Source organism: Mastigoproctus giganteus, chromosome 9 (assembly GCF_048544385.1).
Source record: "Mastigoproctus giganteus isolate SK-2022 chromosome 9, ASM4854438v1, whole genome shotgun sequence".
NCBI lineage: Eukaryota > Metazoa > Arthropoda > Arachnida > Uropygi > Thelyphonidae > Mastigoproctus > Mastigoproctus giganteus.
In genome coordinates, this window is record NC_143583.1 from 197,593,677 (window position 1) to 197,613,024 (window position 19,348).

Consider the following 19,348-nt stretch of genomic DNA (forward strand, 5'->3'; position numbering starts at 1 on the left):
GTTTTCCTAGCAACTGCTGAGTGACATTGGTCAACAGCTCTGTAGGATTGACTGATCTTTTCCTGCTTTGGGAAAAGCTAAGACAAAGAAATGTTGCCATGACTGTGGATATCAATTATCCAATAGGATTCAATTATAAAAATAAAAATAAAAAAATCAGCAGCAGCAAATTTAAGGCTATTTTGTTTAAGTGTTTTAACATAATGTTATATATTCTACCTGGACCTGCAGAACAAGCCAGTCGCAGGTTTGTCCAGAGTCATACTGGACAAAGTGACAGACTGATGTGGCCACGTCGAGATGTACCACATATAATGAACAGAATTATAATGACAATGACAAGCTTGCTGCAGGACAATCAATGAAACAGCTTACAGTATATAAGAACATACATTGAAAATATAACATGGCAAATTTAGGAATACAAATTAGCATTAGCATTAGTAGAGGCTATGTATAAGTATAGTGCGAAAGCATCAATAATACATAGCCAAATCTGAATGAACAGAATATTAGCAAAGCAGCATCGTTTTAAGTTATATCTCATATTGTGAATACCTTCACAACGAGTTGCCATTAGTAGAGGCATATGATTCAAGAAAGCAAGCTTATACAGCATCAGCCAAAAGAGAAAAAAAAAAAAAAAACACTCCCATTTCACCCCTCCGTTCGTTCGAAATACCTGTCCAGCTGAGCCTTAAATTTATTTAGGCTATCAACTTCCACAACAAGGGATGGAAGTCTGTTCCACCAACCAAATACCTGCTGGCTAAAGGCAAATTTCTCCACATCTATCTTTCCTCAATTTGAATTTATGCCGTCTCAGGTGATTATTCTGAGCAAGAGGAAGAATCCCATTGGCATTGAGAATGCTCAAACCATTCAAGGCTTTATACACTTCTATCACCTCACCGGTGCCTAGTCTCCAGACACTGTAATTTGCAAAACTTAACCCTTTCTTCATATGAGCAACCCTTTGTTCCATTCACTAATCTTGTTGCCCTTCTCTGTACTCGTTCCAGCAGCTCTACATCCTTCTTGAAATGAGGGCTCCAGACCTGTACACAGTACTCAAGGTGTGACCTGACCATTGCCTTATACAAGGGAATAATCATCTCCTTATCCCTGCTAGAAAAATTCCTGTATATCATTGACAAGACACCATGAGCTACTCTTGCAACCCATCTGCACTGCTCAGAGAACTTCATATCTGCCTGCACAATTACCCCCAGGTCCTTTTCATTCTCTACCACTGTCAGTGTAGTACCACAGAGTTGATATGTTGCTCTGGGGTTACTGTTTCTCATATATAGTACTTTACATTTGTCAATGTTAAACTTCATTTGCCACCTCTCAGTTCATCTGCTCAACCTTTCCAGATCCTGTTGCAGCAGCATAGCATCAGTAGTGTCCTTAACAACCCTACCAACCTTTGTATCATCTGAAAACTTGGACATTAAGCTTGAAATACCATCATCAATATCATTTATAAATACAGAAAACAATAATGGACCCAACACTGAACCCTGAGGGACTCCACTAATAACATTAGTCCACGATGAGCAGTATCCATTGATTACCACCCTCTGTCTTTTCCCCCTCAACCGAGGCACCTCCCTAGCCAGGTGGGAAGGTTGTTGTTGTTATTTGGTTTTTAGGAGCATTAGCAACTAAGGCCATATTGCTCGGGGATATGCGGTGGTCATTCCATGACCTTTCCGCATTTGGTGGTGACGGGCTCAAACCTCGGTCTAATCAAGAAGCGTGTGCTATGCACTGCTGCTCCTTCCCACCTGGCTACGGAGGCGCCAGGTGGGAAGGAGCAGCAGTGCAGAGCACATACTTCTTGATTAGACCGGGTTTGAGCCCGTCACTACTAAATATGGAGGATGCGTAAAGGTCAGGGAATGACCACTGCATATTCCCGGAGCAATATGGCCTTAGTTGCTAATGCTCCTAAAAACGAAACAACAACAACCCCCCCCCCCTCAACCGTCACTTTATCCGTAGCAGCAATTTGCCTCCAATGCCACACTGCTCCAATTTGTGCAGCAGTCTTCCATGTGCAACAGTATCAAAAGCCTTTCTAAGATCCAAATATATAATATCAAATTTATTCCCTGCATCCAGTTCTTTTGTGACTGCCTCATAGTATCCAATCAAATTGGTCAGGCAAGACTTCCCCTTAACAAAACCATGCTGTGTCCAAGCTTTTAACTGAAGTCTTGTCTAGATGATCCTGCAGTGCTTCTTTAACCAGTGCCTCCATTAATTTTCCTGCAACAGAAGTTAAACTCACAGGTCTATAATTACTTGTGTCAGTCTTTGATCCTCCATTGTGAATGGGGGTCACATTTGCACATCTCAAGTCTATGATTACCTCCCCTGAGTCCAAAGAAGCTCTCAAAATTATGGCTAAGTGTTTGCTTACTTCCTTTGCTGCTTCCTTTAATATAACTAGATAGATCCCATCCACCCCAGGTACCTTTTTTATGTTTATCCTCAACAATTTCTCCTCCACTTCCCTCCCAGTTATTACAAAATCATCTAGTTCACTGCCAGAGTTCACTTCGCCTCTGGCATTCCCCTTCCTGAATAACTCCTCATGTGTGAATGTAGATGCAAAATACTCGTTTAGTTTGTTAGCCACCTGAGCAGGATCCTCAGCTGTTGAACCATCAATATCCGGTGGACCAATCTGATTCATCCCTTTCCTTCTTGAGTTTACATAGGTAAAGTAAAGAACTCTTTTCTGTTTTTCTTTGCATCCTTTGCCAAGGATTTCTCATAATCTTCCTTTGCCTGCCTAATCTTCTTTGTGACTTGGTTACAAACCAGCTTATATCTATCATAGGCTTCCATGTCATGTGTGTAAGTAATAAATTACTTACACACATAGAAATAAACAAGTACATATAATTGACATGAAATGACTAACAACATAATTCTCCAGCTGTTAACATTGCTAATGCAATAGATGTGGATCAGGAATACATAAAACCACAATTACAAGCTATGCAGAAGGTATGTGACCATACACATTTCTAAACTATAAAGTCTGGGTGAGAGGAGAGGAGCTTGAGGGCGAGAGTTTCCTGTACGGACGTGCCTTTCTGCCGCTACTGGAACAGAGAAGTTTTTTCTGATTTATTTTCTGCTTTATTAGTTTAAATTGACATATTAACTTATTTTTAGAGTAGCTTTATATTCCTATTTACGGTACTTAAAGTTAAAGTAACTTAGATAGAGATTTGTAGGTATTACTTAGTATCGGAAAGGGTATCAAATACACGTGTTTACCGTTCATAGACAGCCGCCATTGTTACGTGAACATTAATCAGTAAATCTATTAATCTTGTCGAACTTCATTGGCAATTAAATTGTACTTTTAACTATACATATAACCACATAGGTTACGGAACATAAATAATTAGTAAAAATAAATAATTAATACATAACTTGATACGGAAGTTATATAAAGGGACTTCGTAGATAACACTCGTTACTGAAACGCGACACAGCATATCCGGAATTCGATAGCATTAGCTTTGTATAGTATAGTGCATAATATAATATTGTCAATTATTCAGTAAATCTATTAATCTTGATAAACTTCATTGTCAATTAAATTGTATTTTTAACTCTATAAATATATATAACGACTTAATCGTAACAAATAATTAATACATAACTAGAGTGCTACACGTGATACGGAAGTTGTATAAAGGGAACACTAGATACCGAAAAAAAAAAAAAAAAAAAAAACAATATATATATATATATAATATAACTTAAGGATTTAATTTTTGTTTTAATTTTATTGAATTAAATTGGAATCATGACTCTAACCAGAGCAGCAAAGCAAAAGGCTCAAGCTAATGGGAGTGCTGTGGTTCAGGGGAGAACTGAGGGGGCCAGTTGCCCTCTGAATCACAGTCTATTAAAATGCACTGTTTGCTTGATGTTTGCGGAGCAGTTGGGTACGGGACATGATACTGCCAAGGGGGATGTCTTTGTGTGTGCACGATGTAAGGAGTGCAAGGAAATCAGGCGACAACTCAGCGTTGTTATGGGCCTTTATGAGAGCTTGAAGGACAGGGTGGATGCCCTCGAAGGAAATAAATTGAGGGGCCCATCAAGCTCTCAGCTGCCCACATCAATGCCAGAGCTTGCACTTGGTCATCAGGCAACACAGAAGCAGCCCCCTAGGCAGAATGCGCTGGTCCCACAGGAACTAGTAGTTGTTGGTGACTCTATTGTCAGGGAAACGGGGAACATGCTTTGTAAAAAGGATAGGTGGAATAGGACCAGGGTATGTCTGCCAGGGGCAAAGGTTGATGACGTTGTAGAGCGGATATCATCTTTTAAGGGCACAAAAGGTGATATAGTTGTACACGTTGGCACGAATGATATTAAGAGTAGGAGACCGGCGGAATTACTTAGCAAGTACAGGTCACTGCTGAAAAAAAGCCGTGAATTAGGGTTGAACTTGAAAGTGTCTGCAATTCTGCCCAGACACGATAGGAGGGAGTATATGATGAGAGCCTTGTCGATCAATTCGGCCCTGGAGGGATTGTGCAAGGCTCAAGGGGTAGAATTTTTTTCAGCCTGGACTGTACTTGTTAACAGGAGAGATTGCTTCTACAGGGATGGGATACACTTAAATAGAAAGGGTGCAAGAATTTTTGCTGATGCTGTCGAGGCAGTGTTAGGTGGGTCGGAAAACTGCTAGTTGGGGGGGATACAAGGACTAATAGATTAACAGTAGCCACTGGCAGAGGTGGAAGTGATTCTTGCACTGCTTCTATTGATATGAGCAGAAGTCTGAAAAACAAGATGCAGGATATTTCAGAGACTGCTGGTAGTCATTGCGGTACAAGTAAACACATGGGTTGCGTTAGGGTAGCTAAGAATAGAAACAGGTGCATGTATACCTGCGTGTACACCAATGCTAGGAGTTTGGTAAATAAATTTGATGAATTTGAGGTATTGCTCAAAACATCAAAGGCAGATATTGTTGGGATATCAGAGACGTGGTGTCACACAGATATAAGTAATGCGGAACTGGAATTTGGGGAATACAATGTGTATAGAAAGGATAGACAGGACAGGAGGGGAGGAGGGGTTATGCTATTAATTAAGAAACACATAAAGTCCAAGGAAGTGAAGCCAGTTGACATCGATGGACAGGGCAGTGCCGAATCAGTTTGGTGTGACATAAGCATAGGGAAATCAAAATTGAGAGTAGGAGTGTGCTATAGGCCTAATGACTCTGATGAGTATAATAAGATATTGTACAGGGAAATAGAGTGGGCCAGTAAATCAGAGAGTCTTATAATGGGGGATTTTAATTTCCCAGATATTGACTGGAATTTGTGGGTTGGTCACTCGCACACTAGCAAGGCTTTTGTGGATTTATTGGATGATTGTTTTCTACATCAGCATGTTCGTGAGGCAACAAGAGGGAGCAATACTCTTGATCTGATTATCAGTAGTGACTCTTCGTGCATTAAGAACCTGCAGATAAATGAACCACTAGGTGGCAGTGATCACAGTGTGTTGAAGTGGGATTTACTCAAGGAGGTAACTACCATCAGAGGTAAAGGGAAGGGTTTTTGTTTTCGTAAAGGCGACTATGATGGTCTGAGACAGTATTTAAATTCTGTACAGTGGGACCAACTGATGATGTTACCAACAGCAAACTCAAAATGGGAAGCATTCAAGGAACTAATCTTGGAGGCTACCAGGCTTTACATACCAACTAAGAAATATTGTTCAAGGTTTAGGCCTAAATGGTTGTCAGATGAACTAATGAGACATGTGGCAGAGAAGAAAAATGCATGGGATACATATAAATTAATGGGTGACATGGAAGCCTATGATAGATATAAGTTGGTCTGTAACCAAGTCACAAAGGAGATTAGGCAGGCAAAGGCAGACTACGAAAAATCCTTGGCAAAGGATGCAAAGAAAAACAGAAAAGAGTTCTTTACATACTTGAACTCGAGAAGGAAAGGGATGAATCAGATTGGTCCACTGGATATTGATGGTTCAACAGTTGAGGATCCTGCTCAGGTGGCTAACAATCTAAACGAGTATTTTGCATCTACATTCACGCATGAGGAGTTATTCAGGAAGGAGAATGATGTAGGTAAAGTAAACATTGGCAGTGAGCTGGATGATTTTGTAATAACTGAGAGGAAAGTGGAGGAGAGATTGTTGAGGATAAACATAAAAAAGGCACCTGGGGTGGATGGGATCTATCCAGTTATATTAAAGGAGGCAGCAAAGGAAGTATGCAAACCCCTAGCCATAATTATGAGAGCTTCTTTGGACTCAGGGGAGGTACCCATAGACTGGAGATGTGCAAATGTAACCCCAATTCACAAAGATGGATCAAAGGCTGACACAAGTAATTATAGACCTGTTAGTTTAACTTCTGTTCCAGGTAAATTAATGGAGGCACTGGTTAAAGAAGCACTGCAGGATCATCTAGACAAGAATTCAGTTATAGCTCAGACGCAGCATGGTTTTGTTAAGGGCAGGTCTTGCCTGACCAATTTGATTGGATACTATGATGTAGTCACAAAAGAACTGGATGCAGGGAATAACTTTGATATTATATATTTGGATCTTAGAAAGGCTTTTGATACTGTTGCACATGGAAGACTGCTGCACAAATTGGAGCAGTGTGGCATTGGAGGCAAATTGCTACTATGGATAAGGGGATGGTTGAGTGGCAGAAGACAGAGAGTGGTAATCAATGGACACTGCTCAACGTGGACTAATGTTATTAGTGGAGTTCCTCAAGGTTCCGTGTTGGGTCCGTTGTTGTTTTCGGTGTTTATGAATGATATTGATGATGGGATATCAAGTTTAATGTCCAAGTTTGCAGATGATACAAAGGTTGGCAGGGTCGTTAAGGACACTACTGACGCTATGCTGCTGCAACAGGATCTGGAAAGGTTGAACAGATGGGCTGAGAGGTGGCAAATGAAGTTTAACATTGACAAATGTAAAGTACTACATATGGGAAACAGTAACCCCAGAGCAACGTATCAACTCTGCGGTACTGCACTGACAGTGGTGGAGAATGAAAAGGACCTGGGGGTAATTGTGCAGGGAGATATGAAGTTCTCTGAGCAGTGCAGACGAGCTGCAAGAGTAGCTCATGGTGTCTTGTCAATGATATACAGGAATTTTTCTAGCAGGGATAAGGAGGTGATTATTCCCTTGTATAAGGCAATGGTTAGGCCACATCTTGAGTACTGTATACAGGTCTGGAGGCCTCATTTCAAGAAGGATGTAGAGCTGCTGGAACGGGTACAGAGAAGGGCAACAAGATTAGTAAATGGAACAAAGGGTTGCTCTTACGAAGAAAGGCTTAAGTTTTGCAAATTACAGAGTCTGGAGACTAGGCACTGGCGAGGTGATCTGATAGAGGTGTATAAGGCCTTGAATGGTTTGAGCATGCTCAATGCCAATGGGATTCTTCATCTTTCTCAGAATAATCACCTCAGAGGGCATAAATTCAAATTGAGGAAGGACGGATGTCGGATAGATGTGCGGAAATTTGCCTTTGGCCAGCGGGTGGTTGGTTGGTGGAACCGACTTCCATCACTTGTTGTTGAAGTTGATAGCCTAAACAAATTTAAAGCTCAACTGGACAGGTATTTCGAACGAACGGAGGGGTGAAATGGGAGTGGGTTTTTTTTTTTTTTTTTTTTTGGCTGATGCTGAATAAGCTTGCTTTCTTGCATCGTATGCCTCTACTAATGCTAATGCTAATGCTAATGCTAAGATACAACATGATGGTTATTTTTTGTTTAATTTAGATTCCTAAGTATAAGTTTAGCTGCTTGTGACTGAAGAGTTTTGTTTTGTGCTAGTAAGACAGGGTACGGGTAAACCTCTAAATTCAATGAGTTAATAAAGAAAAGAGTGTTGAAGGGAAAGTGCTTTTTGGTCAAATGGACTGGGGTTAATAGAATGGCAAGTGTAGGTTTGGATCTTGCAGTTTTCCTAGAAATTCTCCATGCTATGACTTCCCAAATTTCTGGGCATTCAATGGCAGAGTTATGCAATTTTGCAAAAGAGTGACAGATCGTTGTTCCAAATTGAAAGTGAAAAATCAGAGTAGTTAAGACAGTCAACCATGAAAAACCGGGCAGACACAGGTTCATAGTTTCAGCAAGAACATTTTTTTTTTTTTAATCTCCAGAAGAAAGGGCTAATTTCTAAAGAGGAAAGCATAGATGTTGTGCTGCTTAAAGAGCTGTATACTCACATGGGTAGGGTACAACGATACCCCTCTAACTTTTAGAGTAGTTGAATCCTCTACAGGTACCTCATGGGCTGCCATCATAGTGAGAAATCCAACCCTCACTTTAACTAAAATACATGAGCTTTGTACTCCTTATGAAGTATGTGCTCAGATTACCAGTGCTTTAGGCCCCATACATGTTATTTCTATGTACTGCAGGCCAGGCCAGGATATGGACCGCTATGTCCAGTACCTACAGTCTGCCACTGCCCTTGTACCAGGTAGTAAAACAGTAGTGGGCGCAGACTAATTGGAGATCACCTATGTGGCACAGCCATGACGACGATAGATCTGGTACTCACAATAAGCAAACCTTGGAGGATTGCATAGTTACCTCGCCATTCCTTGTGCTGAATCAGCCTAACAATTTACCCACCTATAGTTCAACTACAGGTGGGTAAAGCATTATTGATATTACATTGGCCACACGTTCGGTTGCACATAAGTTTACGAAGTGGCAGGTAAATGAGGCGTGGACCACCTCTGACCACAGGGCTATTACTCTTTCCCTGGTGCATCACGTAGATTCATCTCCCTTCACCCATACAGACATAGAAAGGTGCAACAAAAAAGGTTAAATGGGATCTATTTTCTGAGACTTTACAGATATTTTACTAGGGTACAACTCTAGGTAATCTGAATCACTTCAATCTGGATGAACACATCAAAAATATAACAAGAGCCACCCTAAACGCATGTAATACATTCGTGAATAGGAGAAAACCAAAGAAAAATGATAAGCCTTGGTGGTACCAGGAACTTCAAAATCCAAGGAAAAGGGTTCACTGCACCCAAAAAGCCTTTCAGCATGCTTGCACTTCCTGGCCCTGGACAGAAGTAGATCCCTCAGGATAAAGCCCTTAGAAATGAATATACCAATAAAATCAGAGAAAAGAAAACTGCCTCATGGTGGAATTTGGTATCTACTGCAGGGAATACAGATCTCTGGTGTGTTGTCTACAGAATTGTGACAAGTAAACTTCCCAGAGGGGAAATTATTCACACTACTATTATGACTGATGGTGCTGAAAATCAAACCTGGGAAGCATCTATAAAAAATATCTTATATGCACTTTCCTAACAGATGAACAGCCTGTCACAGATGTTCAGCAACAGATTCTGACAGAAAATGCCTCATATAGCACAAACCAGATTGAACCACCCTTCACTCAGGAGTTGCAAATGGCTATGGAGAGAACTGAAGATAATAAATGCCCACAGCAACTTCACAGAGGTGTGTGCACTGGAAAAAATTGCCACACAGTTACCTGATCACATAATTGTCCTCATGAATAAATGTTTAAGCATGGGACATGGTGGTACCAGGAACTTCAAAATCCAAGGAAAAGGGTTCACTGCACCCAAAAAGCCTTTCAGCATGCTTGCACTTCCTGGCCCTGGACAGAAGTAGATCCCTCAGGATAAAGCCCTTAGAAATGAATATACCAATAAAATCAGAGAAAAGAAAACTGCCTCATGGTGGAATTTGGTATCTACTGCAGGGAATACAGATCTCTGGTGTGTTGTCTACAGAATTGTGACAAGTAAACTTCCCAGAGGGGAAATTATTCACACTACTATTATGACTGATGGTGCTGAAAATCAAACCTGGGAAGCATCTATAAAAAATATCTTATATGCACTTTCCTAACAGATGAACAGCCTGTCACAGATGTTCAGCAACAGATTCTGACAGAAAATGCCTCATATAGCACAAACCAGATTGAACCACCCTTCACTCAGGAGTTGCAAATGGCTATGGAGAGAACTGAAGATAATAAATGCCCACAGCAACTTCACAGAGGTGTGTGCACTGGAAAAAATTGCCACACAGTTACCTGATCACATAATTGTCCTCATGAATAAATGTTTAAGCATGGGACAGTTTCCAAACACTTGGAAGCTTGTGAGTCTAAAATTGATTTTAAAGAGTCCCGATAAACCTCCAACACAGCCTAAGTCTTAGAGACCCATTGCTCCACTCCCAGTTATGGGAAAACTACTAGAGAGACTCTTACTAGCTACTAGGGGTTAGCAAATCTTACTAGATTTGCTAACCACTAGTAGATTTGCTATATTTGCTAACTACTAATCTTACTAACAAATCTTACTAGATTTGCTAACTACTATGGTCAAGTATCTGACAGGATACTTTTGACAGTATCTTTTGGCTTTAAAGCAGGTTTTTGCACCGAGGATGCAAGGAGGTATCTTACCAATGCGCAGATTCTGCCCAGCAGGAATACATGTTGGCCATTTTTGTGGACTTTGCAGAAGCATTTGATGCTTCTGCAAAGATACCCTGTAACTTTTAGAGTAGTTGAATCCTCTACAGGTACCTCATGGGCTGCCATCATAGTGAGACTTCCAACCTTCGCTTTAACTAAAATACATGAGCTGGTGGCCAAGCAAAATAGGGCACCTGCACCACGCTAATCTTCCCCTAAACCTCTACAGACACACTAAAGACAACAGGCAATGCCTGTATAACACGGTACTTCTACAACATGGTTTCGCTCTAACACGACTGATAAATTGTGAAATCCTTGCACAACACAGTACTATATAACACTGTTTCGCTCTAACATGGTTAGAGAATTTCGGTAAATCTCGTATAACAGGATATTTTTGAGCTTTTGTGCGAGGGGAACCCTGCTATTATGCTGGATGTAATTTTTCAACATTTCCGCTCCTTTTGAATCCCCACTGTTGACTCACTCACTAGTCAAAAAAAAAATATTGAGAAATACCTGTATTTTATTTTGTTGAGAAATCCCCGTGTTATGTTCTGTGCTATTGAACTTGTGGAAAAATCTAGATTTTAAAGTTTTATTACTATTGGATAGCACACCAGGCCATCCAAAAGATTTAAGTTACCCAAATATTAAAGTTTTATTAACCTAGTACAGTTGTACTAGATTAATACAACTTCTTTCATTCAGCCATTAGATCAAGGCATTATATCAACCTTTAAAACTCATTCCATCAGAAAATCGTTACAATGAATTTTGGAAAAAACTGATTCAAATCTATTAAAGTAATGGAGGCATGGAAACATTTCTCAATTGTGGACTGTATCAGAATGATAGCTTTATTACTGAAAGAAGTAAAACCATCAACATTAAATGCATGTGGAAAAATGTATGGCTAGAGTCAGTTCATTCAGGAAATAAGATTGAACCAGCAGAAAAGGGAATCAGTGCAATAGTAGAACTTGCTACATCAGTAGGGGGGGGAGGTTTTGATGATATGACTGCTGAAGCCCTCATGGGTAGACAGTTGATAGAATCACTCTCCTCCCCAACACCAGGTGGAAAAGACCTGAGTTCGAATCCCGTCAATGACAGGAAGAATTTTTATGGGTCTTTTTCATAATGTGGCTGAGTTAGTCAGGTTCAGGCAAGGGTAGCATGGTTTTTTCCTCCCGGAATCATGGGTTTTTCGTCCAGCAAAAAGAAAATCAACCTCAGGACACATGCAATTTATAGACAATATACACAGAGTAACATGGCCTTAATCGCCTATGCTGCTAAAAAAATTTTAAAAAGATATGATTACTGAAGATGTTCAAAAATTACTGGCAGAAAAAGAGGCTCGCAAAGCGAATTTGGTGGAAATGGCATCGGAGGTAAAACCAAATCAATTTAGAGGATGATAGTGCAGATGAAAATTCTAAACTTCCAAATTGTACACTAAGAAGCATACAGGAAGGCATAAAGTTAGCCAAGCAACTAGAATCTTATTTTTTTAATGCAGATTCTTGAATGAAAGGAGCCCAAAATTCAAAAAGGGGGCTTCAAAAAATGCTTAGTTCCATATAATGAAATTCACAAAGATTTATCAAGCAAAAGCAAACAAACTCAGATTACTGATTTTTTAAAGAGAGTGGAAGATACACGAAATCTAGAATGGTGCATTTTTGTTAGTTTTGTTAATGAAATAGTGTATTTTTGATAGCTTTTGGAATATAACCCCCCCCTTTTGTACTTTTTCTTATTTCTGTGTAACATGGTTTCACACTACCTAACTACCTGTATCTCAATAATAGACAAGGCCAGCGCTAGGGATGCACAAGTGAGGCACTTACCACAGCTACCACCTAAAATAGGCACTGCTGCACTACTGCATATATATATGCATGTTAAGATACGATATGAATTAGGTGCCATTACAAGGTTTTGTGTCAGGTGCCACAAACACTAGAGACAGCTGATAATAGAGTTATCACAGTAAGGACTAGGTACCAGGAAATTTCACAGTACATAACTAAAGGATGCACCCAAATAACTAAATGCTTCCATCCTTGGACTTTTCTTTTTGTCTATAGTGCTTGATGAATTGCTATCAATGGACATAAGACTAGTAGACAGTATTGCCTACAGAGATGAAGTCATCCTAGTCATAAAAGCAGATAGCAGGGCTTGCCTGTAAACACAGGAAAACCATTCCCTAGACAAGCTACAATGTTGGGTTTGCACCCAGAAACTCTCTATTTGAAGTGAAAAGACTAAGTCAATGCTTCCAAAAGGTACCTTACGAAGACACCTCAGCATAAAGATAAAGGTACAACCATCGCACTGTTTACCGAGCCTCAAATATTTGGGTGTCATCTTTAACACTAAACTAACTTTCTATCCGCACTTAGTCCATCTAGCTAAAAAGGTCAGAAACTATACCCACATGATAGCCAGAATAACTAGAACTAACTGGGGAATTGAAAAAGAGAACACTAGCATTGATTTACAAAGCAGTCTTCCTATCAGTGATATGTTATGGCACAGGTGTATGGTGACAAAGAGCTGCATTTCTACAGAGGTAAACTGGATTCAATCCAGCAAATTATTTTACTTCTCACCACCAGGGTGTGCCGTACAGTGAGTACTCCTGCCCTACAAGTCCTGGCAGGGGTTTTGCCCCTTGATCTATAGGTGATTAGGCATGGTATGATGTACCTATATAAGAAAGGTACTGCCACAAACATCCTTAATGTAAGCCTTGATGTTTGTTATTTAGTTTTTAGGAGCATTAGCAACTAAGGCCATATTGCTCCGGGATATGTGGTGGTCATTCCCTGACCTTTCTGCATCCTCCGTATTTGGTGGTGACAGGCTTGAACCCCAGTCTAATCAAGCGTGAGCTATGCATTGCTGCTCCTTTCCACCTGGCTACGGAGGCGTTGTAAGCCTTAATACTGATAGAGATATCATGCATGAAAGTGTATCATGGAATATGGCAGGTATACTGGGATGAAAGCACAAAAGGTTCGATAACCAGGTGCTTTTTCACTGTAGGTAAAATTGACAAACCCCAAGGCTCCGCTGTGGTTTGTATGAGACCTTCCTTATCACAGGGCATGGTTCCTTCAAAAATAAACGGACCTCTCTGGGAATTACTGATGATCGTATATGTAACTGTGGTGAAGATGAAACACGGGAACATGTTATGTAGCCCAGATTATGAGAACCACATATGTTGCTTAATTTCAAATACATACGACCTGCCAAATGGTCATGAGCATCTTTTTGTCACACAGGAGCATTATTACAAAGTGCTGATTGAAGCACAGGTCATATTTACCACTCGCTAAATAAATATGAATGGGACCTAAATAGTCCGAGACTCTAGAGGGGACCCAACTTAAGTAGTCCTGTATAAATAACTACCTTAACTGGACCACCTGATTCTTACATCATCCAGTTTTGATTGCTAACACCTAATCACATAGGATATCCTGGCAGCACTGATTTTTAATGGAATCACAGGGAAACTCAGAGATATATGAACCCTGTATAAATAAAGGACAATAATGACTATTTCAGGATGCAGACAACCTTCACTTGGCTGGTGAGAATAGTAAGTATCACTAGCCTTATGAGGTTATACTGCCAAGGGCCTCAAGCCTGTTGTCTAGAATGAATTGTTTAGTAGTTCTGGGCATCTTACTGGCATGGCCCCTGCCTTATTATCATATATGAGATGACTAGGGTACTGCAGTCAGAAGCTGCAGAATACCCCCTAGGCCTGGAGATCTTCCCCCTTGCTGGCCCATGCATTCCTATGACTAGGATGTTAGTTTTTTTCCCCCTATGTCTAGATGCTGCTGATGCCCGACTGGGCATGGGATGCTGACACCCCCTTCTTGAGGGTGCGGGATATTGACATCAATATCAATGCTTCCACCTACATCGCATCTTTACTTCTACTTCCTCCCCTTACTTCACTCTATCTTTTCACTACTATAGGGATCCCTTTCCATATATCTTTACTCCCCCACAGATGAACCCCCAAATCCCATTTTCGCCTGGTGGCTAGCTCACCATCACTTTAACTCCTCCCTTCTGGGGCCACCTTTGCTACCATTCCCACTGTTCTATCCCTCTTTTATCCCCTACTCACACTAATCTCCCCCATCTTCCTTTCTCCATTTTTATTTTTTCTGGGCCATCCCTGAGAAGCTCAGGCAACTCCAGGGTTCACCCGCCAGAGTCTATTTCTTCCTACTGACCTGGTCCATTCCCCGTGGTGAAGGACGGTAACCAGGAATTGGTGGTTTCCACAGGCCCCTAGGCTAAGAGGCTGGATGAATAACATACCAATACAAACTACACCAACTCACACTATCTGTCCTGTACAGAGTACTGTATATATCTCAAAGTACCAATCGGAGAGTTGGGAGAAACTCTGGGCCACTAGTTAAACTACACTATCTCCAGAAGGATATGTTCTGTCCATTCCGGCTGAATTGGGGGAGAATATCAGTGGATATCTGCTATTTAACTGTTTGGTTTTTTTTTTTCAAAATAAGTTGATATCTGTGTTTTTGGTAATATGAGTAGATGTAAGGTGTATCCGAGAGATTTTTTTGTTTTTTTCTTTTGCAGTTTGTCTAATTTGCCTAGCTTTTATCTCATGCTTGCAAAATAAGTTCCATGTTTTATTGCAAGTTTCATTCCACCACTGATTGAAATATTTGTGTATTCTGTTTGTTATACGACTGAGGTGCCGAGCTGGTAGTTGCTTCTACTACTTGCTAAGTTATATGTTTAGTCACATTGTCTATAGGTTGATTCTGTATAATGTGACTTTTAAGAGATGCATGCAGAAATTTTTTTACAATCTGCTTTGGAGAATTTCCAGGCTGTTTGATTTTCTGTGTGCATGTGTGCATGTGTGTAATGATCTTGACGTTTGTAATTTGCAGATAGGAAAATTATCACTGCTAAGAGAGTCAATTTAGTGCTACTACCCTACACTTGGGAGTAGAGTGAGGGAGCATATAGAGAGGTAAATAGCAGATGTTGATCCTGTTATTGTTATTTTTGTTTTTTAGGAGCATTAGCAACTATGGCCATATTGCTCCGGGATATGCGGTGGTCATTCCCTGACCTTTCCACATCCTCCGTATTTGGTATCTGGAACGGGCTCGAACCCCGGTCTAATCGAGAAGCATGTGCTACGCACTGCTGCTCCTTCCCACCTGGCTACGGAGGTGCCCAAGTTGATCCTGTTGGGAAATGCATATGAGCATGTGATTCAGTGTAAAGTAATGTCAGGTTTGCTGATCCAGTAAATTTTCTATGATCCTCTTCTATCCATATAGGCAGAATCCCAATAATGGGCAATGCTCATTAAAGTCACCCAATAAACAGAAATGAGCAAGTATTTGTGCTACAAGTTCTTCTACATCTTTGGTAGTGCATGGATGATTTGGTGAGAGGTACACAGAAATAATAGTTAAAGAAAATCTGAGTGTAATGTGGACAGTAATTGCTTCACTTAAGGTTTGAAGTGATGTGTCCAGATGGTATTCTTGTGTCAATTTTAACTATCAGACCTCCATAGCTGAAGGAGATATGAAACTGTACAGGGAAATAGAGTGGGCCAGTAAATCAGAGAGTCTTATAATGGGGGATTTTAATTTCCTAGATGTTGACTGGAATTTGGGGACTGGTCACTCACACACTAACAAGGCTTTTGTGGATTTATTGGGTGATTGTTTTCTACATCAGCATGTTCGGGAGGCAACTAGAGGGAGTAATACTCTTGATTTGATTATCAGTAGTGATTCTTCATGCATTAAGAATCTGCAGATAAATGAACGACTAGGTGGCAGTAATCACAGTGTGCTGAAGTGGGATTTACTCAAGGAGGTAATTACCATTAGGGGTAAAGGGAAGGGTTATTGCTTCCGTAAAGGCGACTACGATGGACTGAGACAGTATTTAAATTCTATACAGTGGGACCAACTGATGATGTTACCAACAGCGAATTCAAAATGGGAAGCATTCAAAGAACTTATCTTGGAAGCTACTAGGCTTTACATACCAACTAAGAAATATTGTTCAAGGTTTAGGCCTAAATGGATGTCAGATGAACTAATGAGACATATGGCAGAGAAGACAAATGCATGAGATACATACAAATTAACACATGACACAGAAGCCTATGATAGATACAAGTTGATCTGTAACCAAGTTACAAAGGAGGTTAGGCAGACGAAGGCAGATTACGAAAAATCTTTGGCAAGGGATGCAAAAAAAAAAACCAAAGAGATCTTTACTTATGTAAACTCTAGAAGGAAGGGGATGAATCAGATTGGTCCACTTGATATCGATGGGTCAACTGTTGATGATCCTGCTCAGGTAGCTAACAAACTAAATGAATATTTTGCATCGACATTCACACATGAGGAGTTATTCAGCGAGGCGAATGCCAGAGGTGTATTCAACTCTGGCAGTAAGCTAGAGAATCTTGTAATAACTGAGAGTAAAGTGGAGGAGAAATTGTTGAAGATAAACACAAGAAAGGCACCTGGGGTGGATGGGATCTATCCAGTTATATTAAAGGAGGCAGCTAAGGAAGTAGGCAAACCCTTAGCCATAATTATTCCTTGGACTCAGGGGAGGTACCCATGGACTGGAGATGTGCAAATGTGACCCAAATTCACAAAGGAGGATTAAAGGCTGACACAAGTAATTATAGACCTGTTAGTTTAACTTCTGTTCCCGGAAAATTAATGTAGGCACTGATTAAAGAAGCACTGCAGGATCATCTAGACAAGACTTCAGTTATAGCTCGGACACAGCATGGTTTTGTTAAGGGGAAGTCTTGCCTGACAATTTGATTGGATACTATGATGCAGTCACAAAAGAACTGGATGCAGGAAATAACTTTGATATTATATACTTGGATCTTAGAAAGGCTTTTGATACTGTTGCCCATGGAAGACTGCTGCACAAATTGGAGCAGTGGGGCATTGGAGGCAAATTGCTGCTATGGATAAAGTGGTGGTTGAGGGGGAGAAGGCAGAGGGTGGTAATCAATGGACACTGCTCATCGTGGACTAATGTTATTAGTGGAGTCCCTCACGGTTCAGTATTCGGTACATTATTGTTTTCTGTATTTATAAATGATATTGATGATGGTATATCAAGCTTAATGTCCAAGTTTGCAGACGATACGAAGGTTGGCAGGGTTGTCAAGGACACTACTGACACTATGCTGCTGCAACAGGATCTGGAAAGGTTGAGCAGATGGGCTGAGAGGTGGCAAATGAAGTTTAACATCGACAAATGTAAAGTACTACATATGGGAAACAGCAACCCCAGAGCAACGTATCAACTCTGTGGTACTACACTGACAGTGGTAGAGAATGAAAGGGACGTGGGGTGATTGTGCAGGCAGATATGAAGTTCTCTGAGCAGTGCACATTGGGCTGCAAGAGTAGCTCATGGTGTATTGTCAATGATATATAGGAATTTTTCTAGCAGGGATAAGGAGGTGATTATTCCCTTGTATAAGGCAATGGTCAGGCCACACCTACAGTACTGTATACAGGCCTGGAGGCCTCGTTTCAAGAAGGATGTGGAGATGCTGGAACGAGTACAGAGAAGGGCAACAAGATTAGTGAATGGAACAAAGGGGTGCTCTTATGAAGAAAGGCTTAAGCTTTGCAAATTACAGTGTCTGGAGACTAGGCACCAGCGAGGTGATCTGATAGAGGTGTATAAAGCCTTGAATGGTTTGAGCATGCTCAATGCTGATGGGATTCTTCCTCTTGCTCAGAAATAATCACCTGAGAGGGCATAAATTCAAATTGAGGAAAGACAGATGTAGGATAGATGTGCGGAAATTTGCCTTTAGCCAGCGGGTGGTTGGTTGGTGGAACAGACTTCCATCCCTTGTCGTGGAAGTTGATAGCCTAAATAAGTTTAAGGCTCAGCTGGACAGGTATTTCGAATGAACAGAGGGGTGAAGTGGAAGTGGTTATTTTTTATTTATTTATTTTTTTTTTTTTGGCTGATGATGCATAAGCTTGCTTTCTTGCATCAAATGCCTCTACTAATGCTAATGCTAAAGGAATTTAAATTTGTCTTTTTGTTACAATTTATAATTTTTAATCTTTGGAGTAAACCTGTGAGGTTAAATTAAGTCTCTTGCAAGTAGAATGCCACAGGGTCATATCAAGAGATCAAATCATACAGATCAATGATATTGCCATAAACCTCTGCAGTTCCATTGATGGACGTGCTGAATTATTTTCTTTTTCTAGAGGAAGATGAATGTTATCCGTTTTTTGTGATCATTTTTACCTTTTCATTTATTTTTTTTTGGAAAAAAAAAAGAGCATCCAGAATCCTGATCTCCTTCTATGTTTGAAGCAATAGAGCATTCTGTCTCCATATCATCTTCTGCATGGAGAAGTACTGTTTCATTTTGGTCAATCATATCATTAGTATCCAGACAGTTCTGATTTGAACAGTGTCTAGCCTTTGTGATTTCTTTGCTATCAAATCATGTGAAATGATTTTTGGTAGAACTGTGATTGGGGTGTTATTTATTTATTTTATATATATTTTATCTGTTAGACATGGCCTGGAAGACGGAGGATAGTTTTAAAGTAGAAATGTTGCCCATTCTGTAATTGATGTATCAGGTGAAATTGACACCTCTGTTTGTGTTGCTACTGTCTGGTAATTCCGAGTGGTGGATGCATATGTATGCCCTGGTATAATTTTACTTGTT

General features: G+C 40.4%; 1 protein-coding gene across 1 annotated transcript in view; it reads right to left on the reverse strand.

The window, feature by feature from the left end:
* LOC150081007 (uncharacterized) overlaps nt 1-19,348 on the reverse strand; it is a 193,640-nt gene that overhangs the window by 78,541 nt on the left and 95,751 nt on the right. The gene's annotated exons all lie outside the window — the stretch shown is intronic.